Source organism: Schistocerca nitens, chromosome 2, assembly GCF_023898315.1.
Source record: "Schistocerca nitens isolate TAMUIC-IGC-003100 chromosome 2, iqSchNite1.1, whole genome shotgun sequence".
In the NCBI taxonomy this organism is placed as follows: Eukaryota; Metazoa; Arthropoda; class Insecta; order Orthoptera; family Acrididae; genus Schistocerca; species Schistocerca nitens.
In genome coordinates this window covers 1,105,307,482-1,105,335,120 of record NC_064615.1, presented here as the reverse complement: position 1 = coordinate 1,105,335,120, position 27,639 = coordinate 1,105,307,482, and the positions used below count along the sequence as shown (strand labels likewise).

The 27,639-nt window shown below is 42.4% G+C and overlaps 2 non-coding genes across 2 annotated transcripts; one reads left to right on the top strand and one right to left on the bottom strand.

The window, feature by feature from the left end:
• Positions 1-7,677: 7,677 nt before the first annotated feature.
• On the bottom strand, positions 7,678-7,752 carry Trnas-cga (transfer RNA serine (anticodon CGA)). The gene has a single exon. It is a non-coding gene; the product is annotated as a tRNA-Ser (tRNA).
• A 509-nt stretch (positions 7,753-8,261) lies between these two features.
• Trnas-cga (transfer RNA serine (anticodon CGA)) lies at positions 8,262-8,336 on the top strand. Its single transcript has one exon. It is a non-coding gene; the product is annotated as a tRNA-Ser (tRNA).
• The last annotated feature ends 19,303 nt before the right edge of the window (positions 8,337-27,639 follow it).

The following is a 27,639-nucleotide window of genomic DNA, read 5'->3' as shown; positions in this document are numbered from 1 at the left end:
TTCGATTTATTTGCAGTTCAAGCAACATGAAAATTGAAAATAAAAAGGAAAAAGGTAGTTACTCCGTAGGGACTCGAACCTACACCCCTCAGATTAACGTTTTGTTCTCTGCTCATTGCACTATCTGCTGGTGGCGCCTGTCTGCCCCAAATAGCTCATGTCTCGCCCGACTCATGCCGAAAATTCTATTTATCCTAAACACTTGGCCATCTGGAGTTCCCACTACTGTTACTTCCATTCCTGTACCATAAATTAGGATATTTGGAATGACAAGTAGGTGAAGCCCCTTGCAAGCTAGCAAGCGTCTCATCGCCAGTGGACAAAGGAAAACACTTTGGTCTTCTACTTGGTGTATGTACAGGGATTAGACAAAAATATGGAAATTAATGCTTGAAGATAAATGCAGATGCTAGGTAACACAGCATGTGACATTGTTGTGTTGCACCACGAACGGCAGTTGTACAGTGCTCTCAAGACGTTGCGTATGTCAGCCGTGGTGGGAAGAGTGTTCTGTGTAGTTGGGAGTACATTATGTCGGAATTAAGTGAACTCGAAAGTGGGCAAATTTTGGTGGTGCTCGTACGCTGGCTGTTTCTGTAACAAAGGTAAACAAAGTGTTAGGTTTGTGAAGAGGCAATTTAGCGAATATTTATGCGACAAACAGGGAAAGCGGATAAAAATCACCGCTTTTCACAACTCGGATGAGAGTGTGTGTTGAATGATCACGACAGATTGTTACTGAAGAGGATTGTGAGGAAAAGTAATCAGACGACAGCTACAAAAGACAGTGCGCAACTTAATGTCTCACACAAGGGAATCTCCATAAGCAGGAAACTGTGGTGACGGTACTCACACCCCAGAAACTTCACAACTTGGTTAAGAGACGCGGCAACCAATATCCAGATTCTGTTCATCACCTGGGACTGCAAGCTGCTTATCTCTTTATTTTTCCGAGCACTAAATAACATTATACGCTTAAATGTGAATAAAAGGGTGATGATTTTTCCTTTGTTGTTGTTGTGGTCTTCAGTCCTGAGACTGGTTTGATGCAGCTCTCCATGCTACTCTATCCTGTGCAAGCTTCTTCATCTCCCAGTACCTACTGCAACCTACATCCTTCTGAATCTGCTTAGTGTATTGATCTCTTGGTCTCCCTCTACGATTTTTACCCTCCACGCTGCCCTCCAATGCTAAATTTGTGATCCCTTGATGCCTCAAAACATGTCCTACCAACCGATCCCTTCTTCTAGTCAAGTTGAGCCACAAACTTCTCTTTTCCCCAATCCTATTCGATACCTCCTCATTAGTTACGTGATCTACCCACCTTATCTTCAGCATTCTTCTGTAGCACCACATTTCGAAAGCTTCTATTCTCTTCTTGTCCAAACTGTTTATCGTCCATGTTTCACTTCCATACATGGCTACACTCCATACAAATACTTTCAGAAACGACTTCCCGACACTTAAATCTATACTCGATGTTAACAAATTTCTCTTCTTCAGAAACGATTTCCTTGCCATTGCCAGTCTACATTTTATATCCTCTCTACTTCGACCATCATCAGTTATTTTGCTCCCTAAATAGCAAAACTCCTTTACTACTTTAAGTGTCTCATTTCCTAATCTAATCCCCTCAGCATCACCCGATTTAATTTGACTACATTCCATTATCCCCGTTTTGTTTTTGTTGATGTTCATGTTATATCCTCCTTTCAAGACACTGTCCATTCCGTTCAACTGCTCTTCCAAGTCCTTTGCTGTCTCCGACAGAATTACAATGTCATCGGCGAACCTCAAAGTTTTTACTTCTTCTCCATGAATTTTAATACCTACTCCGAATTTTTCTTTTGTTTCCTTTACTGCTTGCTCAATATACAGATTGAATAACATCGGGGAGAGGCTACAACCCTGTCTCACTCCCTTCCCAACCACTGCTTCCCTTTCATGCCCCTCGACTCTTATAACTGCCATCTGGTTTCTGTACAAATTGTAAATAGCCTTTCGCTCCCTGTATTTTACCCCTGCCACCTTCAGAATTTGAAAGAGAGTATTCCAGTTAACGTTGACAAAAGCTTTCTCTAAGTCTACAAATGCTAGAAACGTAGGTTTGCCTTTCCTTAATCTTTCTTCTAAGATAAGTCGTAAGGTTAGTATTGCCTCACGTGTTCCAACATTTCTACGGAATCCAAACTGATCTTCCCCGAGGTCCGCTTCTACCAGTTTTTCCATTCGTCTGTAAAGAATTCGCGTTAGTATTTTGCAGCTGTGACTTATTAAACTGATAGTTCGGTAATTTTCACATCTGTCAACACCTGCTTTCTTTGGGATTGGAATTATTATATTCTTCTTGAAGTCTGTGGGTATTTCGCCTGTCTCATACATCTTGCTCACCAGATGGTAGAGTTTTGTCATGACTGGCTCTCCCAAGGCCATCAGTAGTTCTAATGGAATGTTGTCTACTCCCGGGGCCTTGTTCCGACTCAGGTCTTTCAGTGCTCTGTCAAACTCTTCACGCAGTATCTTATCTCCCATTTCATCTTCATCTACATCCTCTTCCATTTCCATAATACTGTCCTCAAGTACATCGCCCTTGTATAAACCCTCTATATACTCCTTCCACCTTTCTGCTTTCCCTTCTTTGCTTAGAACTGGGTTGCCATCTGAGCTCTTGATATTCATACAAGTGGTTCTCTTCTCTCCAAAGGTCTCTTTAATTTTCCTGTAGGCAGTATCTATCTTACCCCTAGTGAGACAAGCCTCTACATCCTTACATTTGTCCTCTAGCCATCCCTGCTTAGCCATTTTGCACTTTCTGTCGATCTCATTTTTGAGACTTTTGTATTCCCTTTTGCCTGCTTCATTTACTGCATTTTTATATTTTCTCCTTTCATCAATTAAATTCAATATTTCTTCTGTTACCCAAGGATTTCTATTAGCCCTCGTCTTTTTACCTACTTGATCCTCTGCTGCCTTCACTACTTCATCCCTCAGAGCTACCCATTCTTCTTCTACTGTATTTCTTTCCCCCATTCCTGTCAATTGTTCCCTTATGCTCTCCCTGAAACTCTCTAAAACCTCTGGTTTGTTTCAGTTTATCCAGGTCCCATCTCCTTAAATTCCCACCTTTTTGCAGTTTCTTCAGTTTCAATCTGCAGTTCATAACCAATAGATTGTGGTCAGAATCCACATCTGCCCCTGGAAATGTCTTACAATTTAAAACCTGGTTCCTAAATCTCTGTCTTACCATTATATAATCTATCTGATACCTATTAGTATCTCCAGGATTCTTCCAGGTATACAACCTTCTTTTATGATTCTTGAACCAAGTGTTAGCTATGATTAAGTTATGCTCTGTGCAAAATTCTACAAGGCGGCTTCCTCTTTCATTTCTTCCCCCCAATCCATATTCACCTACTATGTTTCCTTCACTCCCTTTTCCTACTGACGAATTCCAGTCACCCATGACTATTAAATTTTCGTCTCCCTTCACTACCTGAATAATTTCTTTTATCTCGTCATACATTTCATCAATTTCTTCATCATCTGCAGAGCTAGTTGGCATATAGACTTGTACTACTGTAGTAGGCATGGGCTTTGTGTCGATCTTGGCCACAATAATGCGTTCACTATGCTGTTTGTAGTAGCTAACCCGCACTCCTATTTTTTTATTCATTATTAAACCTACCCCTGCATTACCCCTATTTGATTTTGTATTTATAACCCTGTAATCACCTGAGCAAAAGTCTTGTTCCTCCTGCCACCGAACTTCACTAATTCCCACTATATCTAACTTTAACCTATCCATTTCCCTTTTTAAATTTTCTAACCTACCTGCCCGATTAAGGGATCTGACATTCCACGCTCCGATCCGTAGAATGCCAGTTTTCTTTCTCCTGATAACGACGTCCTCTTGAGTAGTCCCCGCCCGGAGATCCGAATGGGGGCTATTTTACCTCCGGAATATTTTACCCAAGAGGACGCCATCATCATTTAATCATACAGTAAAGCTGCATGTCCTCGGGAAAAATTACGGCTGTAGTTTCCCCTTGCTTTCAGCCGTTCGCAGTACCAGCACAGCAAGGCCGTTTTGGTTAATGTTACAAGGCCAGATCAGTCAATCATCCAGACTGTTGCCCCTGCAACTACTGAAAAGGCTGCTGCCCCTCATCAGGAACCACATGTTTGTCTGGCCTCTCAACAGATACCCCTCCGTTATGGTTGCACCTACGGTACGGCCATCTGTATCGCTGAGGCACGCAAGCCTCCCCACCAACGGCAAGGTCCATGGTTCATGGGGGAAGGATTTTTCCTTGTCTTTTGCAAATTTACGATGATAAAAAGTAACATGGTCCATTGAAGGCCACTTGTGTGTAGCACTTGAGATTTTATATTTATTTTCTGCACAAGATACATAGATGTACTTACAGTATTCACATAATATAGAATTGTTTCGAAGTTTTCACTGATCTGATCTTTCTACAAAATCTCACAAGTACTTGCTTAAGACCTTTGTTCTAGAACGAACTGTTTGCGGTTTTTAAATTAAATTTTCAGCTAAGTTCGTGTTCTAGCAACTTCAACTATAGAGGTGGGAGTGACAGGCTTCCATATTTTATTGTTACAGTCGTTCATGTACTTTCTCTTTATTAGGTGTTGTACGGTACATACAGCATATACAAGTGCACTGCGCAGACTCTCCTATGAGGAGTAACTGGCATACGCAGACAGAGAGCAGCTTCATGAGATACATTATAACGGTGATGGTTTAAATTTTGTCTTGCTTTAGCTTGCTTAAATTTCCATTTGATTATTCCCTTGCGGTATGAGAAAATCCATGTCACTACGAAATGTACGATAAAGTGAATCATACCGAATACTTGTTCACTTATTCGTCAGATTTCATATAGAGGGGAATGTTTCATGTCATTGAACATGGGGTCCATACAGCATCTTATGAACTCATACGTTAAAACCTGAAGTAGTGATAGCCATTAGAATTCATTTCACGTTTCTATAAAAGCGCAATTTTCAGCAGGTATGTGCCTGGAAAAGTGTTGTCTGTGACTAAATGTTTTGACGCAATAACTTCAGTAGAATAGCAGTGCGTGATAATGACATACAAACATCGAGTCAAACTTCGCTTCTGGTGACACTGTAACATAGCAAATTATTACAAGTTTTCACCTTGCATTGAGAAAACATCGCTTGCCTTGAAGGCGGGAGGGTAGGCCCACACTGGGCAGGGCGGGCGGGGTACTTGACTAATGCCGCGTGCAGAACGTTACACATACTCTCTATGAATCTGAAGAAGTACTATTAAATATTAATCGATTCTTTTTCAAACATATATCAAATTCTATGGACAACGCAACCCTACTGTTAAAATTTCAAATCAATGACTTCAATACCTTCGGATGTATAAGTTTATACCTAAAACACATAATAAAGTGCTGCCGTAGTAAATCCGAGTTAGGGACTGTAATATATTCGTCTATAGTATCAACTACAGCCAAGACGATACGTTCATATAATCTAATTTTATGGAATTTTCGTTAGTTTCACTGCCACAGATATCTTACGTACTTAACAGTACGTTGGAAAATTATTATTTCGTTGTTTTTTGGTTATGTGTTTTTGAAAGACTGAGAGACTGAATGGAGGACATACGTAAAGTGAGAACGTGATATTTTATTAAACTATGTAAATGTAAGCGTGAGAAAGTTGTGATACAATAGGGGAATTTGTGACGTATGTCCAAGTCAGCTTGTTTTGTAAAGGGAAGCCAGAAGGGGCGCTGAATATTAAATTTATTAGTATTTATTTTGTGGAAGGGAATCTTATTTTGTTTCCATTAAATTTTATCTAGTTTGATAATTACGAGATTTATAGTCTTCATTGCCTGCGGTAACATCATTGGCTGACATGAGAAATACTGTGTGTATAGAAGAGCTCGAGAAGATCTGACTGGCTGCTTTACATACTAGCTGATAGGAATTCAGTAGGGATTGCTGCCTGTGATCTCGTTCGGGAGCCGTCTTCTGGTAAACATCAGAGTTAAATCGTGCTTATCAAATTTTTACCAAATTGAAGATATCCTCGCGTTTGATCGGTTCTCGTATAGATGATGAAAAGCGACTACCGTATGGACTATTTTGGGAACGTCTGAGCTTTGTGAGTAATTTGTTTTAGGAGATTACGCATGTGAACATTTCAAGTCGTAAATAAATTCCGCGTGGCGTGTTTCGTGCAAATTACGGGACATCATGGTGACCACTTCTGTTCAAGAAGACTCTGAACGATTGACAGTGTCAACTCACAAGAGGCCGCGGGTCAGTGACTGTGTAGGACGTTTAAAATATTGGGTCGGACTAAATATCTTCTGGCTGCTTTTGGGAATGAACTTATTACAGAGACATTCAGTAGCATTGTATAATTGGTGTCGGGATATCAAACAGACTTCATAGCCATTTTTCTTGTTATAAAGTCAGTAAACCAACTACAAGGAAATTTTTTACATTTTTCAAGCAACTAAAGCAAGAATCCCGAACGCTCGATAGTGTAACTAATATTCAGATGCTACCCATGGACTGTCGTTACGTGGCCTTTCCGTGTTAGGTATTCAGCCGAATTTTCATCAACACTACTTTTGTCGGCTAAATCAGTATCTACCATCACAGAGTGAAGGGACAGACAACCTGAAGCCTATCCAGGTAGGTGGACAGATTGTGTAAAGGAAAGTGAGAGTGCAATGTGCCCGCCACAATATTATGACGGTAGATTATCAAAGAGAGAACTGGCCGAGAAAACTATCTTATCCCAAGCTCATTTCCAGTGTAGGGTTACACAACCACAACTTGCGCGATTCATAATCAAGGACAACCCCACCCATCCCCCACGCTGGAGAACAATTGGCAATTGATGAATGTCATCCAGGGGAACTCCCACACATCTTAGGCAATTGTACGAGCTATAATTTGGGTCATCTGCCCTATCCATACATCTTACATAAGTGGAGTCGGTCATGAGGTAACTTGATACTGGTAACGTGATATAAAATTGGAGGGAAAACCCTGGACGAATTGAAGCACATTAAAATGAACGGAATGATCTCCCTTCCCACTAGACCGATAAGATTCTAGCTGCCTCCTACCCATTATCATAATTTATAACTACCTTAATTGTGTAGGCATCTTCATGTGAGGTCTGTGTTTCATGGGCAGAAGTTTAGATATTTTGGAAACAATAATTCAGTCTTCACACATGCGACATCACCAGCATGCCTCAGTCTGCATATAATGCAGTTGTCTAGTAATGTCTGTTCTTCCAGCTACATGCATGTAGGTATAATGTATTGTATAGTCTACAATTATGAAAGTAACATCTTAAATCTTTCACTAGCTTCTTTCGCCCCAGGGCATGTCAATTAGAGTAGAAAGAACATTGATACTGTACACAGTATATGCACATTGCATCCAACCTAGAGACATCAGTGGGTCCTCCCGTTTGCATCTGAAAGTATACTGTCGTGTGTCACTTCACGCACAACGGTAAGGAGAGGTGGGTTAGAGGATGCTGTGGCAAGTGCTGTCATAGGAAAGCTGGTCAGGAAATTATTAGTGAACAAGTAACACAGTAAACAAAATATTTACTTGAAACTTCCTGGCAGATTAAAACTGTGTGCCCGACCGAGACTCGAACTCGGGAACTTTGCCTTTCGAGGGCAAGTGCTCTACCAACTGAGCTACCGAAGCACGACCCACGCCCGGTACTCACAGCTTTACTTCTGCCAGTACCTCGTCTCCTACCTTCCAAACTTTACAGAAGCTCTCCTGCGAACCTTGCAGAACTAGCACTCCTGAAAGAAAGGATATTGCGGAGACATGGCTTAGCCACAGCCTGGGGGATGTTTCCAGAATGAGATTTTCACTCTGCAGCGGAGTGTGCGCTGATATGAAACTTCCTGGCAGATTAAAACTGTGTGCCCGACCGAGAGCACTTGCCCGCGAAAGGCAAAGTTCCCGAGTTCGAGTCTCGGTCGGGCACACAGTTTTAATCTTCCAGGAAGTTTCATATCAGCGCACACTCCGCTGCAGAGTGAAAATCTCATTCTGGAAACATCCCCCAGGCTGTGGCTAAGCCATGTCTCCGCAATATCCTTTCTTTCAGGAGTGCTAGTTCTGCAAGGTTCGCAGGAGAGCTTCTGTAAAGTTTGGAAGGTAGGAGACGAGGTACTGGCAGCTGTGAGTACCGGGCGTGGGTCGTGCTTCGGTAGCTCAGTTGGTAGAGCACTTGCCCTCGAAAGGCAAAGTTCCCGAGTTCGAGTCTCGGTCGGGCACACAGTTTTAATCTGCCAGGAAGTTTCATATCAGCGCACACTCCGCTGCAGAGTGAAAATCTCATTCTAAAATATTTACTTAATTTGTATGTCTTCAAACATATGAAGACTCGTTACAGATAAGCAAGAAGCAAAGACCAGTTGTTACAACAGCAACGATGGTAATGGAGCCACGACTAGGCAGCGCCTTCCTAGCTTTCTGTAGCGATGTGTAGGGGGAGCCACTGCAGTCAGCGCTCCTATACTGCAGCAACATAGGGTGTTCGAGGTACCGAATTGCAGGGGGTGTGGCTCAGTGGGTGTGCTCCATTGGGTCTGACAGATCCCGCCCGACTGCTATCAGTGTCTCACGGAAACTTCCAATTCTACTGATATGACGAAAGTGGAGTGGTAACTGATACATGATACCACATCCTTCCCACACAAAAACCTACTCAACGTCATCGTGTAGTGTAGATGAGTGAACGACGACACGGGGGAGGGATGGATGCAGGTGACAACGAGGCTAATGCTAAACTCCCGCCTGCACCCTGACATATTCTCTGAGCCTGACCAGGAACACCAGCTGAAAAACTGGCACAATATCATCAGCAAACGGAGGCTTCTCAACGACTGCAAAGGGATCCGATGACCGTGAGGGACAGCTTCCTGGAGCAGGGATCCATCCCCAGAAGATGGTGGCTGTCGAGAAGGCGACGACCATGAAAAAGCGTCGACTTCATTAACTCCGGCACTGGCGCTGAGGGGGCGGAGCCCACGGGAGTGGGAGGCAGCGGCTAGGCAGCGTCTGCAAAGCTTCCTGTAGCGATGTGATTCTGAGCGCCGACGAGGGGAGCCGCTGCCAAAGGCACTCATATATCGTGTCGGCAGAGGGCGCTTGAGGTACAGAGCCGCTAGAGGCACGGGTCAGCGATCGTGCTCCACTGGGTGCTCCGGATCCTGCACCATAACTATCGGCGTCTCGTGGAAAGTTGTAATTCCTTTGCTGTGACGGTCATGGAGTGGTATCGTTATGTGATACTAAAAAAGAAAAAACTACTTGTGTAGTGTAGGATATTCCAAATATGATAAAGTTACAGTGATGATGTAGAAGAGCAAGACTATTAACTTCAAAAGTGGTACTCTGATTCTCAAGCATTGCATTGGAGGTGCAAAGTCCAAATCTGTTGACGAATAGCTGTGTTAGTATAATACAAAATCCAACATCATTACAAACTCATCTGGCATCTAGGTAGTTGCAAAAATTGCTGGATAAAGAAGTATGAATAATGTGAAAGTGTGCATGGAATGGAACAGGTTGCAACAGGACTGTCTCTTAAATCCCAGGAAATGATGCCTTGTGTAACCTCGTCCCTTCTGATGTGTATAACAATGTGACTGCATCCCTGTGTAATATTTGAAATTTACAATCAACTGGCGTTTGTATCCAGTCATAATTTAGCAAACATGAATTGAGTTACAGAATGCTGTAACACTGGTTAGACACTGTGAGTTTGTTGTCTGCTATGTATCCAGAATCGGACTGGCGGACGATCACATTCCACAATTCTTCGAAAGTGTTTACTTTCCAGTTCTGTAAGCATCAGTTGTCTTGAAACAAATAAAAATTGTGTAGACAAAGGGATAAAAGTTACTATATCCTGAGTAACTCTAAAATAGTTCATAGAGGCTGCGGAAAATAACAAAATGGTTCAAATGGCTCTGAGCACTATGGGACTTGACTTCTGAGGTCATCAGTCCCCTAGGACTTAGAACTACTTAAACCTAACTAACCTAAGGACATCCCACACATCCATGCCCGAGGCAGGATTCGAACCTGTCAACCGTAGCGGTCGCGTGATTCCAGACTGTAGCTCCTAGAACCTCTCGGCCACTCCGGCCGGCGGAAAAATAACAAAAATAAATTAATTTGAAATAGGAATTACACGTGTAATATGAAATATTACCTGCGTAATAAGCATTTTAAGCTGTATTCTACAGTAAAATAGTTGTTATATTTACAGACGTTACTACAGTTTGAACGAGGAGAAAGAATCCATTATAAAGTTGATACTTGGTATTTTCTCATTGTGATTGGACTCCGCTACCAGCCACATGAAGGGTATTACGAGACAGTTCTCGATAAGTGTCACTCTTAGCATATGCAATACAGCTCCGTGCAACGTTATCCAGTGAGTGTAAATTGAAAGTACTGCAAATTTCAGCGGTGTAATTGCCTATAGAGTAATATTTGTGACCTTCCAGCGCGATTCAGGTTCAGTTTTAAAGATATTTCCACTGAGTACGCCACGCATATGGTCTAGTGGTAACTTACTGTTGCTGAGTCTGTTACAATTGTTGTAATTTCATTAACATGTTCTGATGTTAGAGATTGGGCAGAGAATCGTCCACTTGCCACTCTTCGTAGAAAGTATTTCAAAAATGTTAAGATACTTTCAAAGTACTTAAATAAAAAGTGTGTCTCCATTTTCTAAAAAACTAAAGTTAATGTTGCTGTTCATTGGTCATGTTGAAAATGCTCCACAGACATTCCCACAACACCTTCTGAAGGCGCTCTTTGTAATGAGAATGAAGCACTGAAAGACCTTAGGGCCTGAAGAAGAAATTTTTACTGAGAGGGTATGAGGGTGCAGCGCGTACTGGTGTAACAATACGAGTGTAGTTGCTGTTGGTATATTTGGGTGTCGGACAGTTTGTCTGAAGAAGCATGGGGTTAGGTAAACTGCATGGAGGCCGGCTTTAGGTTACTAGAGTACGTTCAGCCTATTGAGGGATTTCTGATGTACGTTGGTATGTGGGGTCGGTTTGTTAGTTTAGAATCAAAAGTTCGGCTGAGGTATTTTACTGATTAACTCACGAGCACGACGCTTTGTGGGAGGTTCGCCCTATAGTTACTGCTTCTGTTTTGAGGAGTTTATCATTTATAACCAACAATTTCATGGACTACACACTGACTGAAAGAGTGAAAATTACATAGCAAATTCACACAGTTAAGATATGAGGAAACCAGAAACAATTACAAACAGTGAAAGGAAAATGTACACCAAAGAACATAAGAACCCAAAAAACCAAAGCATGTGGTAATAAGGAAGAAAATAAAAGCTTCCTGACGATGCTGAAACTTCAGCTAAATATGTCTAGGAAATAGAACAAAAGATACACTACTGGCCATTAAAATTGCTACACCAAGAAGAAATGCAGATGATAAACGGGTATTCATTGGACAAATGTATTATAGTAGAGCTTACATGTGATTACATTTTCACGCAATTTTGGGTGCATAGATCCAGAGAAATCAGTACCAAGATCAACGAGCTCTGGCCTTGATACGCCTGGGCATTGAGTCAAAGAGAGCTTAGATGGCGTGTACAGGTACAGCTGCCCATGCAGCTTCAACACGATACCACAGTTCATCAAGAGTAGTGAATGGCGTATTGTGACGAGCCAGTTGCTCGGCCACCTTTGACCAGTCGTTTTCAGTCGGTGAGAGATCTGGAGAATGTGCTGGCCAGGGCAGCAGTCGAACATTTTCTACATCCAGAAAGGCCCGTACAGGACCTGCAACATGCGGTCGTGCATTATCCTGATAAAATGTAGGGTTTCGCAGGGATCGGATGAAGGGTAGAGCCACAGGTCGTAAGAAATCTGAAATGTAACGTCCACTGTTCAAAGTGCCGTCAATTAGAACGTGACCGAGACGTGTAACCAATGGCACCCCATACCATCACGCCAGGTGATACGCCAGTATGGCGATGACGAATACACGCTTCCAATGTGCGTTCACCGCGATGTCGCCAAACACGGATGCGACCATCATGATGCTGTAAACAGGACCTGGATTCATCCCAAAAACTGACGTTTTGCCATTCGTGTACCCAGGTTCGTCGTTGAGTACACCACCGCAGGCGCTCCTGTCTGTGATGCAGCGTCATGGGTAACCGCATCCATGGTCTCCGAGCTGACAGTCCATGCTGCTGCAAACGTCGTCGAACTGATCGTGCAGATGGTTGTTGTCTTACAAGCGTCTCCATCTGTTGACTCAGGGATCGAGACGTGGCTGCACGATCCGTTACAGCCATGCGGATAAGATGCCTGTCATCTCGACTGCTAGTGATACGAGGCCGTTGGGATCCAGCATGACGTTCCGTATTACCCTCCAGAACCCATCGATTCCATATTCTGCTAACAGTTATTGGATCTCGACCAACGCGAGCAGCAATGTCGCGATACGCTAAACCGCAATCGCAATAGGCTACAATTCGACCTTTATCAAAGTCGGAAACGTGACGGTACGCATTTCTCCTCCTTACACGAGGACTCACAACAATGTATCACCAGGCAACGCCGCTCAACTGCTGTTTGTGTATGAGAAATCGGTTGGAAACTTTCCTCATGTCAGCACGTTGTAGGTGTCGCTACCGGCGCCAACTTTGTGTGAATGCTCTGAAAAACTATCATTTGCATATTACAGCATCTCTTCCTGTCGGTAAGATTTCGCGTCTGTAGCTCGTCATCTTCGTGGTGTAGCAGTTTTAATTGTGTTTAGCTCAAGGAGAACGCCCTCCAAATCAAATAAATTTACTAAAATGTAGTTTAACGATCCGTTACTGTTTCCTGAGGGCTGGGAAAGCAGAGCCAACAACTTACTGGAACCCAGAAGGACGACGACTATCAGGCATATTGGTAGTGTCCCTCCTTCTGAATCGCAGTTCCGGCCCCAGCAATCCATGTTCATTCGTGTATTTGGCGACGGTCTGAGGTGTTGTCCTATTCTATGTCTATCATCAATGGTCCGAAGGGGTTGCACAGGCGGCATCGGAACCAGCTATGGTCAATCATCTCTGGGATTTCTGCGGACCTCTTTTTGTTCACAGATCCAGCAAGCGAGGGCATGCAGCAGCGCCGTCACAGTCGCTGGCTTCGGCTCCGGCAGCACCGTCGTCTCCGCAGCGGGAGACGCTCGTGGGCGCCGACCTGGCGTCGCCGCCAGCCAACCAGCCACAGGCTGACACCTGGTCTCCCGGCTGGACGTCCCAGAGGGCCCAGACGTCGTCTCCTGCGGGCTGCCTGTCGTATCGCCTGCCTCTGCGCCTATGGCCGCGGACGAGGAGCGCTCTGCGGTTGGGATATATGTCGGCGTTTCCAGTCACGTGCAAGGAGGGTAATGGAGTGCGGGTGAGTACTCGGTGCGGACGGAAGTGCCGACACATACCCCCCGCAAATGCGCCGGCACTCCGTCCTCCCCCACCGTCGTTTCCCATCTCCATACCTGAAGCAGGGTTTGATGTTTTGGGGGGAGGGGGTGGGGTAGGGGGAGGAAGGGAGGAATGCGGTGTCGTCGAGAGCGGCATAAGCAGTATCGACCACTGCAGATATACTTCACTGCGAAGAGCTATCGCGTTGTGCCAAATGAGATGCTAGGAAGAACCTGTGTGTTCCGTAATTGTCAGGTGGCACTGTCCTAAAATAGAGTCACCATAGGCCAGAAGAGCAGTTCTCTCAGAGATCGTACCCCGCCCGCTTCCGGAAGATCCTGTCAATGTTATTGTTTTGTGACAAAGCCCGTGTCAATCGTCGGGGAGTGAAGGGACTTCCGTGTCCTGTAAACTGCGCTTCCGCGCCAACACTATGTGTCAACAAGTGCCTACGAACTTGTGTTTTCTAGTGACTGTAATGAAGCAAAAGTATGGCCAATCTGAACTTGAATAAATTAGCCGCTCAATAGTCGTGGCTCATTTAGTGTGTTCTGAACAAAGAGTCCAAATGTGCAATTTCATAGCTACAACCGATCATGGGGAGAAAAGATTAGTTATGTTGTAATTAATGAAGTGTTACTTAATTAGAGTTTTCTGACTAACTGTATTATTACTAGCTGCCTTATTATTCAAGAAGTAGGACACAACAATTAGAAAACCGAGGTTCATCAAGAACTACTCAGTTCCCAGCAAAGCTTGATGCAGAATCGAATGATTTGCTTAGATTGTCAGCCATGGTTCTTGTGCAAGGCTGTGTGGTAAGAAGCAAGTGTTCAGGTAGTAACACGATGGATGATTTAATTGCTTAGAGGATAAGGGGATAAGGTTCGGGCATATGGTATTTAATGGCTTCCTGATGCTTTGTTAAATTTGACGATGGCGTGTGGGTGTATCACAGTTACGACTCAGCGTGGGAGAGCAATGTACGTGACGGGACGGAAGGAGAAAAAATGAATTTCGTGAAGCAAATGTGGGTCATAAACGATAGATACGAGGGTTAATCGGAAAGTAAGGAACGATCGGTCAGGAAATGGAAACCACAGTGAAAATCCGATGAAGTTTTGCACAGGTGTGTTGGGCAGTGTCTCTAGTATTCCCGTCGATCGCATTACGTCGTTCTTTTTAGTTATGAGCACACAGGGAGTACATAAAAATACCTAGAATAATAGTGTCTCCCGCCAAGTACGAGGGCCTGGTGACAAATATCGCCTGAAGCTATGCAGCCATCATTACATAACTGTCGTGCGTCTTCTTCTTCAAGACATTTCTCAGCCGCATTTTGCAGGGGCAATGAAGATGCTCCTGCATCCTTTTCAATTGTAAATGTTTGATGACCCACAATGCAGCCCGTAATTGTCTTCCTCTGAGTTTCATCTCTGTTCACATAAACCGCTGGCCATGAAGACAACATTATGGCACAGACAACGAGCTGTAGGCCAGCGTAGAGAATTGGCGGAAAACGCTGTGGGTGCCTTCTATAACGAGTGTATTGGAACGTTGGTACAACACTACGACAAACGTCTAAGTCGGATCGGCGACTATGGAGATAAGTAGCTGGAAGTTGTAGCTAACTGTTGCAAACAAATAGTTTTGATTTTTGTTCCATTTCGTAACCTATCGTTCCTTACTTTTCGGATAGCCCTCGGATATGGGAACATATGTGTAATGTATAAACCAAGTGACGTGACTGGTATCATCAGAGTTACCAATGGACTCTTGCAAGACCTTACAGTTGATGCGATGGAAACCTAGAAACTTGTGAATGGCCTTTTATATTTCGTGTTCAAGGGCAAGGCTTTGTATTGAGAATAGTGAGCGTGTGTGTGAGCACTTCCAGTCGGATGGAGGTGTCATACAGTAAGACCTTCACGAATGGGCTCTAGTCCGACTTTGATTATCTCAAGAAACCATCGCCCCCGTCTGAGTACGAAATAGATATTTAGGCCGGAAGAGGATGGTTGTGGATGTCATAAGGATAGGAATATGAGGTCCAGTATAATAGTGGGTCAGTTAATGGGTGAAATTTTGTTAAAAGCATAGCGATTACGCATTTGGTGGGCGTACTGAACTGGGGAGCATCCGGACAGGTTTGAACTCCTGTTGTCGAACAAGTTCATTGATTCAGGCCTACGGGAGGGGTTATCAGTATCGTGTAGGACAAACGAGGGAACGCGGATAACGTCTACTTATTTACTTCTGTATTTACACGTCACGTTCCGAAGGACCAAATTGAGGAGCAATTCTTCACGGTCGTGGAACGTCTCGGTACATGAAATTACACCATAAAAGTAATAACAGATAAAAATAAAATGTTAATGAACCTGAAAAAGTAAATCTATAAGTTTAAGTAAACACAGTCAACAATACAACAAGAATATTGTTAACAATATATAAGTACAAGGAATATATATGTTGAGAGGCCATTGTAAAAATATCCAGACTCGTGAACAGGGGTCGACAAGAGGTTCGTGACGTTACACCACTTCTTGCTCGAACCGCCCGTTTCCGAACCAAAATGTCCTTTTCGAATGGCAAGAGTTACCCCAAATATAATACCATACGACATAATCGAATCAAAATAAGCAATGTAGATTAATTTTCGTGTCGAAGTATCACTCACTTCAGATACCGTTCGAATAGTAAAAATGGCAGCATTAAGTGTTTGAACAAGATCCTGAACGTGGGCTTTCCACGACAGTTTACTGTCTATCTGAACACCCGGAAATTTGAACTGTTCAGTTTCACAAATCACATGACCATTCTGTGAAATTAAAACGTCAGGTTTTGTTGAATTCTGTGTAACTGTAAAAACTGAGTCTTACTGTGATTTTGCGTTAGTTTTTCTGCAAGCCATGAACTTAGGTCATGAACTGCACTACTTGAAACCGAGCCAATGTTGCAGACAACATCCTTTACTACCAAGCTAGTGTCATCAGCAAACAGAAATGTTTTAGAGCTACCATTAATACTAGAGGGCATATCATTTATATAAATAAGGAACAGGAGAGTCCCCAAACTGTTTCCACTTGACCGGAACCCACTCAGACCCCACATCAGAGCCATTCTCAACATTGTGAATAACGACATTTTGCTGTCTTAACTAAAGTAAGAGGTGAACCAATTGTGAGCTAATCCCTGTATTCCGTAATGGTCCAACTTCTGGAGCAATATTTTGCGATCAGCACACTCAAACGCCTTATTTAAATACAAAAATATGCCTAGCGTTCGAAACCTTTTGTTTAACCCATCGAGTACCTCACAGATAAAACAGAATATAGCATTTTCAGTTGTTAAATCACTTCAAAAGCCGAACTCTACATTTGATAGCAAATTGCGTGAAATAAAATTATCAATTATCCTTACATACACAGCCTTTTCAATAACTTTAGCATACACTGATGACATAGAAATAGATTTAAAATTTCTACATTATCCATTTCTCCCTTTTTGCAAAGCGGCTTTACTACTGACTACTTTAATCGTTCAGGAGACTGACCACTCCTAAAGGAATAATTACAAATATGAATAAATACAGGGCAAACATGCGCAGCACAGTACTTTAATATTCTGAGGGGCACTCCATCATATCCTTGAGAGTTCTTAGTCTTCAGTGATTTAATTAAGGACAATCTCTCCCTTGTCCGTATCACAGAAGAGTATTTCAGACATCAGTCTCGGAAAGGCATTTGCCAAGAAAGTTGTATGATTCCTGTAGAAACTAAATTATTTAATTCACCAGCAATGCTCATAAAATGATTGTTGAATACTGTACATATATCTGATTTATCAGTAACAGAAATATTTTTACTACGAACTGACATTATATAGTCGACCTTGTGCTGCTTACCAGACACTTCCTTCACAACTGGCCATATTGTTTTAATATTATCCTGCAAATTAGCTACTCTATTTGCATACCACATTCTCTTTGCCTTCCTAATAAGCACCTTACAATACTGTTTGTAATGGGCTACTGTAGCTTGATTGTGACTACTTCTAACATTTTGATATAATACCCGCTTTGTTGTACATGATATCCTTATCCCACTAGTCAGCCACCCGGGCTGCCCATTACTGCTAGTAACTCGTTTAGAACGTTCTAATGCAAAGCAACTTTGGAATATCATGAGAAAAATGTTAAGGACAGCATTATATTTATCTTCTATGTTATCGGGACTATAAACATCCTGCAACTCTTCTTCCTTGATAAGGTTTAAAAAAGTCTCTACTGCTGCTGGATACACTTTCCTCCATAGTTTGTAATTATATGTGACATTTGTTTGGCTGCAAAAGCCTTTTAGTGTTAAAATTTGTGCATCATGGTCTGAAAGACCATTCACCCTTTTACTAACTGCGGCCCATGTAGTAGGATTGGATGGTAGGATCATTGTAGAGATGGATATAGATTTGGCTTTTGTTTGGGGGGAAAGAAACGACATACATTGTAAAAAAAAGCGGCTGCGTAACTTACAGGACACCATTCTCACAAATGGATGAAGGAAACTGATTACTGCCCTCGGCCTGGAAACTCTTTATATCCACATAGTAACTCTTTTTTATTCCACTGATCTTGGAAACGCACTGGGAAAAAGGGAGTTAATCTCTTTCTTGCATACTTTCTTTGAAATGCTCTCCGTTAGCATTGATACAACTTTCATTCTGCTATCGCGTTCTATCCCTAATGAAGAACTCCACTCTGTGTCATGTGCGATCTTTCCGCAGTACAGGCACGGAGATTCTTTCCCTCTCCCTCTACGGGAGGTCGACAAACAAGAGCACTGAACTGCCCCAAAAACTAAAGACAGAACTAGAGATCTGACATTGTGGAGGTCAGAGAATTGATTCCACTTCTTCCTGTGTATTTTTCATGTAATTCCTTAGTTATAATTCAATAGGCCCTGAAAGGAAGGTGCTTTGTCGTACTTGATGTTTGGTTGCACTGATATGGGCTCATCTTTTTGCAGATCAGGTGGCAAATTCTCTAAGGTTATCCAGTTGATAACATCGAGTAGCACTGCAATCCACAGTAAAGTTTGACACTGTTGTAAGGCTCGTCACAGAAGTGTACTGGTGCCAGAAGATTAGCTGCCAAAATCTCCTCCTCGCAGTGTAAATGGCATGGCAATGAAATGAGTCGTATATCAACAGAAATCATGACGTGACTCGTACGTCCCCACTGACATATGTAATTTGGGGCTCGAAACACTGACGATATCCCAACAATAACAGCTTAATCACGTGCAACCGTTAGAGAATTTCATGGACAGAAAGTGTTCCATGTGGCACGCTGTTCCGATCTGCACCCAGGGTTTTAGAATGATTATTGTGTTTCGTTTGCGAGTTAGGAAACTGTCCTGTAATCATGGCGGCACTGTTTAGTGTTCTCATTCGCCAGAAACACAACCCTTAGAGGATCACTTTGTTTTCCATCTGTCTTTCTGTCTTTTCGAGTGTTAAGAACGCGTAGAGGTATCAAATCAAAATTTATGTCACGTACTGAGTTATGTATTAAACTTAAGCTTCTAAATCAGTGTCGTAGCTGCCCCTTATCAGTTAGAGGGCCCGCACAGCAGACAAGCAAGTTGGGCTGCTGACCTCCCTTCAAAAGCTCAGATCGAAACACCGCCAGTGGTGTAAACAACAACCGACCTTCCGCATAAACACGGAACTACTATCTGAAAAGCCATGTAACACAGATCCAGGACAGCTCCAGCCAATACCTATGCCGGCTCTAGCATAGTACACATTCGCCATAGCCTTCAGTAGAAAGTTGTATCTTTGTAATTGTGTAGAGTGGTATTTTGGTTATTATTTTCTTTTCAATGTCCGGTACTCTTATCTGGCTTTGCCACCATAAGAATTGTTGTGCTTCTTGTTATTCTTGCTTTTGGAAATTAGTGCATGCCAAGAAGGTTTTAGTTATAATAAAGTGTGATCAAACTAGATCATTAGTTCTTTCCTGCCGACCACGGGACGCTACAAGCAATGCCCTCAAAAGATACGGAGAGTTCGTCCTTGTGTACGTTTAAGTGTGTCTTCGCACCGGTGTTGTCCGCTCCTTTTGTTCCCGTGGCGTCCAGGTCTATTTTGTTCCATGTGAAGGTTTAGTGAGTTATCCTTTTGATATGCCGACCCGTCATGAGCAGCCCAGTTCTCTGGAAATTTACGATAGATTAGTAGATACTTTTCATTTAACTTCGGATCAAGTACACACAGCGTATTTTGATACCGATGTTTCCTTTGTTACGTTGGTGAAACCCTTACAGGTCTGATAACTACTGCTTAAACATGGTTCGCAGATTCTTTCCCGTCACAGAGATGACTCAGTAAAGTCCTCCTTGCGGACTCTGACGTTGAGTCCACGAATTTTCGTGTGTTCACTGCCTCCCGAGGAAGGTAATGTTTATCTTAAAAATGTTTCGCTTAACTATGATGAGATCAAACACATTTGCCTTGAGTACTGGTCCAGCCAGCAAAGACTTCAACATAACACCGGGACTCGTCGCGTACAAATGCATGTGAAACAGAATATTCCGTCTCATTTACAAGTGAGCGGATACCGTATACACGTTACATACAGTGGCCAGGTGGGGACGTGCTTTTTATCTACATTTACAGCTACATACACACTCCGCAAGCCACCGTACGGTGCGTAGCGGAGGGTACCCTGTACCACTACTAGTCATTTCCTTTCCTGTTCCACTTGCAAACAGAGAGAGGGAAAACGAGCGTCTATATGCTTCCGTATGAGCCCTAATTTCACGTATATTGTCTTCGCGGTCTTTATGTGGAGTGTATGTTGGCGGCAATAGAATCGTTCGCCAGTCAGCTTCAAATGCCTGTTCTCTAAATTTTCTCAACAGTGTTTCTCCAAAAAAAAAAAAAAAGAAAAGTCACCTTCCCTCCAGGGATTCCCATCTGAGATCCCAAAGCATATCCGTAACACTACCGAGTTGTTCGAGCCTACCGGTAACAAATCTAGCAGTCTGCCTCTGATTTACTTTCATGTCTTCCTTTAATCTAATCTGGTGATGATCCCAGATACTCGAACTGCACTCAAGAATGTGCCCACCAGCGTCCTATATGCGGTCTCTTTCACAGATAAACCACACTAATGTTCTCTCCCCCCTCCCCCCCCCCTCCCCAATAAACCGAAGTCGACAATTCGCCTTCCCTATTACAATAATTACATACTCCTAAGTGGTCAACTTCGTACGAATTGTCCTCGAAGAGTTTTTGTTTTGCGACATTCGCTTGGACAGCGGCGTATTTTAACGGTGGCTTACCTTGACCCCACTAGCGCTGAATCAGGGGCTGGGCAGTCTTCTGTTAGGGATGCCCACCCGACGGATTTCAATTTCGCAGCTGGTGATTTTCCGCCGTTACGAATGAAGACGGGTTCTGATGTGGCTGCCCCTCACACGAACGTTGAAGTGATCCAAAATAAGAGGTGCCGTTCACAGGATAGGGATTCTAATGGTGTTACGATACATTATTGCACTGCCTGTGTTATCCTCCTGAATTACGATGCAGAGTTCCTTTGGACATGAATGCATGTCCAAATGGAAACTGCATTGTAATTCAGAACAACACAGGGGCTGCAATGTCGCATATATCCGACGACACCGGGCAAGCGACTTCCAATTAAAATGACTCAATTGTACAGAAGTATACGAGGTGCGGCTAGAAAAAAACCGGACTGATGCTGGAAAAAACATTTATTTACAATTATTTACAATTTCATGTTATCTCCTTCAATGTACTCTCCTCCTCGGTCTCTACACCGCTCCATACGAATTTTCCACTGTTCATAGCAATGCTGCAGATCATTTTCGGTAAGTCCATACATTACTTCCGTCGCTTTTTCTTTTACTGCTTCAACAGTCTCAAATCTAGTTCCTTTCAAAGATGACTTGAGTTTAGGGAAAAGAAAAAAGTCACAGGGGGCCAAATCAGGTGAGTAGGGTGGATGATCTAAGATGGGAATGTTGTGTTTTGCCAAAAACGTCTTCACTGACAACGCACTGTGAGCTGGGGCATTGTCTTGGTGAAGGATCCATGACTTTTTTCTCCACAAATCGTTCCGTTTTCTCCGTACTCGCTCACGTAGGGTAGCCAGGACGCTAATGTAGTAATGCTGATTCACTGTTTGTCCCTCTGGTACCCAATCAATGTGCACAATCCCTTTGATGTCAAAAAAAACAACAATCATCATTGCCTTGAATTTCGATTTTGACATTCGTGCTTTTTTTTTTTGTCGTGGAGAACCAGGAGTTTTCCAATGCATCGATTGGCGTTTAGTTTCGGGATCGTAAGTAAAAAACCACGATTCATCGCAAGTAATAACATTTTGTAAGAAGGTGGGATCACTTTCAATGTTTTCCAGGATGTCAGAACAAAACATTCTTCGGCGTTCCTTCCGTTCAATTGTGAGACACTTTGGAACCATTTTTGAACACACTTTGTTCATGTTGAAACTTTCATGAAGAATCTGCCTAACACTTTCCTTGTCAACTCCTGTTATCTCAGACACTTCTCTGATTGTTAAACGACGATCTTGTCGAACAAGTTTACCGATTTTTTCAATGTTTGCATCATTTTTTGCTGACAATGGTCTGCCAGTGCGAGTGTCATCACTGGTGTCTTCGCGGCCACTTTAAATCGTTTAAACCACTCAAACACGTGTTCGCGATAAACAATCATCGCCGTACACTTGTTGTAACATTACAAACGTTTCACTTGCAGATTTTCCTAGTTTGAAACAAAATTTGATGTTAACACGCTGTTCTTTCTGTACACTCAACATTTTCCGACGCACAGACAAAACGTCAACTACTTAAAACAGACGCCACGGGCAGACTGAGTGCAGGAGGCAGATGAAACTCGAGCAGTAGGCGGAGCGAGACTCACGTGACAGGCCACGCGACTTTCAGCCTTATTGCATTCGTTTTATTGTTTCACCAGTACTAGTCCGGTTTTTTTCTAGCCACACCTCGTATACATAATGGATGTACGAGTACAGGTTGTAGACAAATGGTTGACGTCAAACGGAAGTTTGGGTCTGACCTTGAGTCGTCCATGGATAGCCAAATGATAAGGCGACAGCTCAGCTCGTTATAACCTGGAAATCAGCGTTCGAGTCCCGGTATGGCACAAATTTTTCATTGTCGTCATTCCATTATGCAGCTGATGGTTGTCAATATTCGCAGCTGGGAATACATTTAATGTACTGCTGATGTTGTTCCCCCTGTCCTGTCCCCTGTCCGTCCCCCCTCCCCCGACTGGCCCCATAAATCTCGCGCATCTGCTGATCCACTTTATGATGGAGATGGACTCAAGATTAATGAGCTGGGAGTTACGGTGAAGGGTTTATAATCGCCCATTCTCTGCATGTAACTTCTTCTTTTTCCATGAAATGCTAGTTCTGAGGAATAGAGCAAGCAGCAGTGAAAAAGAGCGACTGTAATTTTGAATGAAATGTTTTACAAAATCGGCGATGGCTGCATTGGCGGTCTATCTTCAACATGAAGATGCGTGACCGTAGAATATTAGTGTCAAGTAATTTGCTGAAAGACATTTATAGATCAGACTAGGGCAAGGAATTAATTCTATAATAATAATTAAACTAAATATTCATTACATTATAATTTAACTCATGTATTCCATTACTACATGACATAATCCTTTAGTAAGGAACGCTACAAAGCAATAGAGTAGACGACGATGCTGAGACACTAGCATTTGTCCTTTCAAAAGAACAAATAACAGTCCGAGCACAGATACCCACGTAATTTTCTACGTCTCTGAGATCGGGAAGTTGTGGAGATAAAGTTAAATGTCGTATTATGGGTTCTGCTGCTTCTTCAATTTCCGTCGTATTTCCTCTGAACCTCACCAGTAACCCCGTAACTAAACATTTGTGTACCTATGTTTATTAAGAACTTTTTTCTTTAATTTTACTTGTAGAATGACATATCTTCCCCTATCCCTCTTACAGACCACACCACCTGCCGTCTGCGCCTAGCATCCCTACCAACACTTCTCCCTCCCCTCCCCCCCCCCCTCCCGAAACACTCTTTAACTGTTTCGTCCTAGGTTCGCTTTCGCTCCTACGTGCGCGTGCTGGGTGCTGGCAATACCTCTGCTGTTCTTCGACCTGCCCCCGATGTCAGCTCGATGTCTGGAGTCTCATTTCTCGTATTGACCATATTGACCATTCTAATAACGGGGTCCCATGCCTTAGTAACTGATTAGCATAGATTATATGGTGATGTTTAGTTTTTCTAACTCGCCTCCAGTTCTTCTGATGGTTAGGTAAGAGCCCTCAACACCCCTTTCCCCCGCCCCTGGTATTCTTTGCCATGTAGTAGTGGGCGGTAGTTCGTGGAGGTGGTTTGCAGTTTGTAAATAATAGGGAAAGAAAATAAAATGCAGTATTATTTCTTAGTATGTCACAGTTCTGGATATTGCTTTGGTATGAGATACTGTGTGTGGTTAGGTTTGTTATTATTTACATTGTAAGTGTAATTTCACGATGATTGGTAATATACAAAATTCGCCAATGTGGCTTTATCTGATGTCAATAAATGACTGTCTATGGTTTTCAGACGATCTCTTTTCGGCAGTTATGATGAGTTTCAGATTAGAAAAGTCGTCATGTGGCATTTCTGGATGTATTATGTTTGTCCATTTGCAGCTACACGATGTATATCATTAATGCACAACGTTGACATGTAATCAAAGAGTATTATGTACCTCCCGTTCAGTTGATACTGCTATTGTTCTGTAGTTTTTGTCTTTGACATTGCGATGTCTTCGACTGTACCCTTTGATGTGTTTCTTGATTACATGGGTCATTGTGTCACTAGCTGTTGTCGTGAATTTTGCTTCTTTATGGAATCTGTTATACACAGCTATTATTGTAAAAGCATTTGTAATACTGTGGGCTCAAAAGAGCAAATTACTCTTATTACGAAATAATTTTCTAGCCATTCATGACGGTAGTTAATACATTATTTAGCCTTCTATTTACCTGTAAACAGCGTACTCTCTATTGATTCTATTTATTCTTTTAAGCTTATGTTTGGTATTGGTCATTTGACGGAAACTAGTAGCGACGCGCTTTGTGCAAAGTAAAGGACAGCTGCAGGTTCACCGTGAGTTTCAGCAAGGATGTATCGGCTATCACAATTTATCAGCGTTTCCCTTACTCTAATCTCAACAGTTTCCTTAATGGCTCTTGAACAGCATGTGCATCGTGTGCGACCGTAGGACGCAACAGTGAGCGGTAGATGTGGGAGTAGGGATGCTGGACGTGGAGGGCCGATGGAGCGGCCGATCAAAGAGCGAGGGGGAGGGGGAGGAGATGAAAGCTCGGTGCCGGATCCCCAATCAGTCAGTTCATCAGCGCACCTCATGACGGCCACGTGTCCCTTTGCCGAAACATTGTGCCCATTGCTCACTGTCATCCGGCAGTTCACGCGTGAACTATTCCGACATGACGTCCGCTGGGTAAAGCTGAAGAATCACACGTGCTCTTATAGACGACATTCAGCATCGATTTACCTTTTGTGGACATACGGCGAACTGTGTTACTGTGATGGCCGCAGAAACTTGTAAGTAGGGGCATATGAAACGTCCCCTTAGAAAAATTATACATGACTGTGCTTAAACTGACACACAATATTTTTAGCGCAACGCAATCTGACTTTCAAAAATCCCTACAAAAGAATGGCCCTGACTATAACATTAACCTATACCTTTCACAAATCACTTACCTCACAAAAATCTTCGCTACTCGAACTACTGCAATACAGCGAGCGCCACTACTGCCAGCTAAATAAAAGATTCAAACTACTGAAGGCACTAACTACTGATAGGCGTAGTTAGCAAATGAAAGATTTTGATAGAGAACAAACAATGTATTTACCTTAATAGTCATAATTGACATCCAGTCTTACAAATTTCAAAACTCCGCCATCTCTCTCCCCACATCCACCACTACTGGCGGCTCACCTCCAACTGTGCAACGCTACGCGCTGTTAACATCCAGCTGCCGCTGCCCAACACTACAATGGCAGACAACAATGCAAACTAGCCACAGACTGCACACAGCACAGCCAGTGATTTTCATACAGAGCGCTACGTAACGTTGCCAATAAGAAAACATAAACAGCCTACTTTAATAGCCCCCATGCTCCCCACAAAAACATTTTACAAATTGTTTTGGGCACTGGCCAATACAGATTTGAAAAAATTTTTCATAATTACAGTAAGAAAGATATCAAATGCACACACTTCTTGATACAATGTTGGTCAAAAGCTAAAATTTTCTCACAGTCCATAAAGACAGTCCTGATCATTCATCACAGTAACATTGCAGTGTTTTTCTCAAAGTCTGAGCAGTAAAAGAAAATGCACACGGAAGTAGTGGATTTCCATGCAATCTTGAAGAAGTAGTGTTGTCCTTCCAACGGAAAGACAGTGCTGACTCTTGACATGCAGACAGGTATTGGTCCACAACAGAGCAAACCCACAGCAGAGTCAGTCGAAATCTTGAAGAGTATTGGTAGGTAGGTCATCACAGAGCAGACCCACTGTAGTCCTGGTAGAGATTACGGTATTGGTGGGCCACCAGAGGCACAGACCCACTGCAGTCCTTGTAGAAATAATGGTACTGGTGAGTCAGCAAAGGCGCAGTCCCACTGAACTCCTTGTAGAAATAATGGTATTGGTGGGTCATCAAAGGTGCAGACCCACTGTAGTCCTTGTAGAGACGGCCAGCAGCCATCTGTTGCAAATGTGCAGGTGCACAATCACCATCGAACAGTCTTGCGGACAATATAGCAAGTCCATGAACCACCACTTGTGCACTCACAAAGTTTTTTAATTGTCCTTAGAACCAGCAATGCTGTTATCCAGTCCCTTGCTGAATTATTAACACACGTGCAAACACTAACAGTCCCTACTTCTCACATATTGTCCATATACTATGACCAACAGAAATGTGTGCAGTGAAATGTAACTTACAAGTTAAGAATATGATGAACTGGTGTCAATTACAATTTTATAACATGAGAATACAATAACAAAGGTGCAAAATACATCATTAAAGAACATAACAATACAGATAACATTTGTAGTAAAACAGGCTTTACAAAAGAATAGAAATAGACACATACATCAGTGTTACAGGAATTATGACATAAGTAAATATATAAAAGATCAGAATAACTTTTGAAACATCAACTTCACACATGAGCATTAAAACAAAACAGAATATACAATGTCTAAGCATCTTTACAAGGTAAATAACATAGTATTTGAAAAATTCTACAACATAAATCTTATTAGCTAAACACTTAAAGACAGGAAAAAGACAAATACACAATGGTACATACACACATAGCAAAATAATATAAAAGGAAAGACAGGGTTCGTTTTCAGTGTGACATTGGTACTGCAGTCCAACCCAAAACTTCATTCCATAGATCTTTCGTCTTATTTCAACATTTGTTTCCACCAAAAAAATCCTGTCCAAGCATGCTTTCTGTATTTATGTGTTCACATATTTCTTACCTCATTATTTATTTACCATTATCTTACGTCATTTACTTCCAAGAAAATCCTACCTAAACTTGTTGTCTCTAAAACCTACTTTTTTGTTCATATCCTCTTTCAAAATACTTTGTTGGGTAAACCATATTCTTATAGTTTCTCAATGCATTTCTCCCAATTCATCACAACTCGTTCTCTTATATAGCCTACCTCATTTTAAGCTAACTTAAATCTACTGAGCTCAGATATATATACTAAGGGACGAGGCAATGCAGCAGCACAAAACAATTAACACAAACATCAATGACAAAAAAGTCAAATTGGCAAATCAATTGCAAGGAAAAATAAATGCGTAGTAAAACTGGCTTAACAGCGTAATACAAAGTCAAATTCAGTAACATTATGCCTGGCAAACAGCAGCAGCAAATGCAATAACTTATATCTAAACATGACAAAGCTCAAGCAGAAAAAATAGTACACTAAAGACAACAA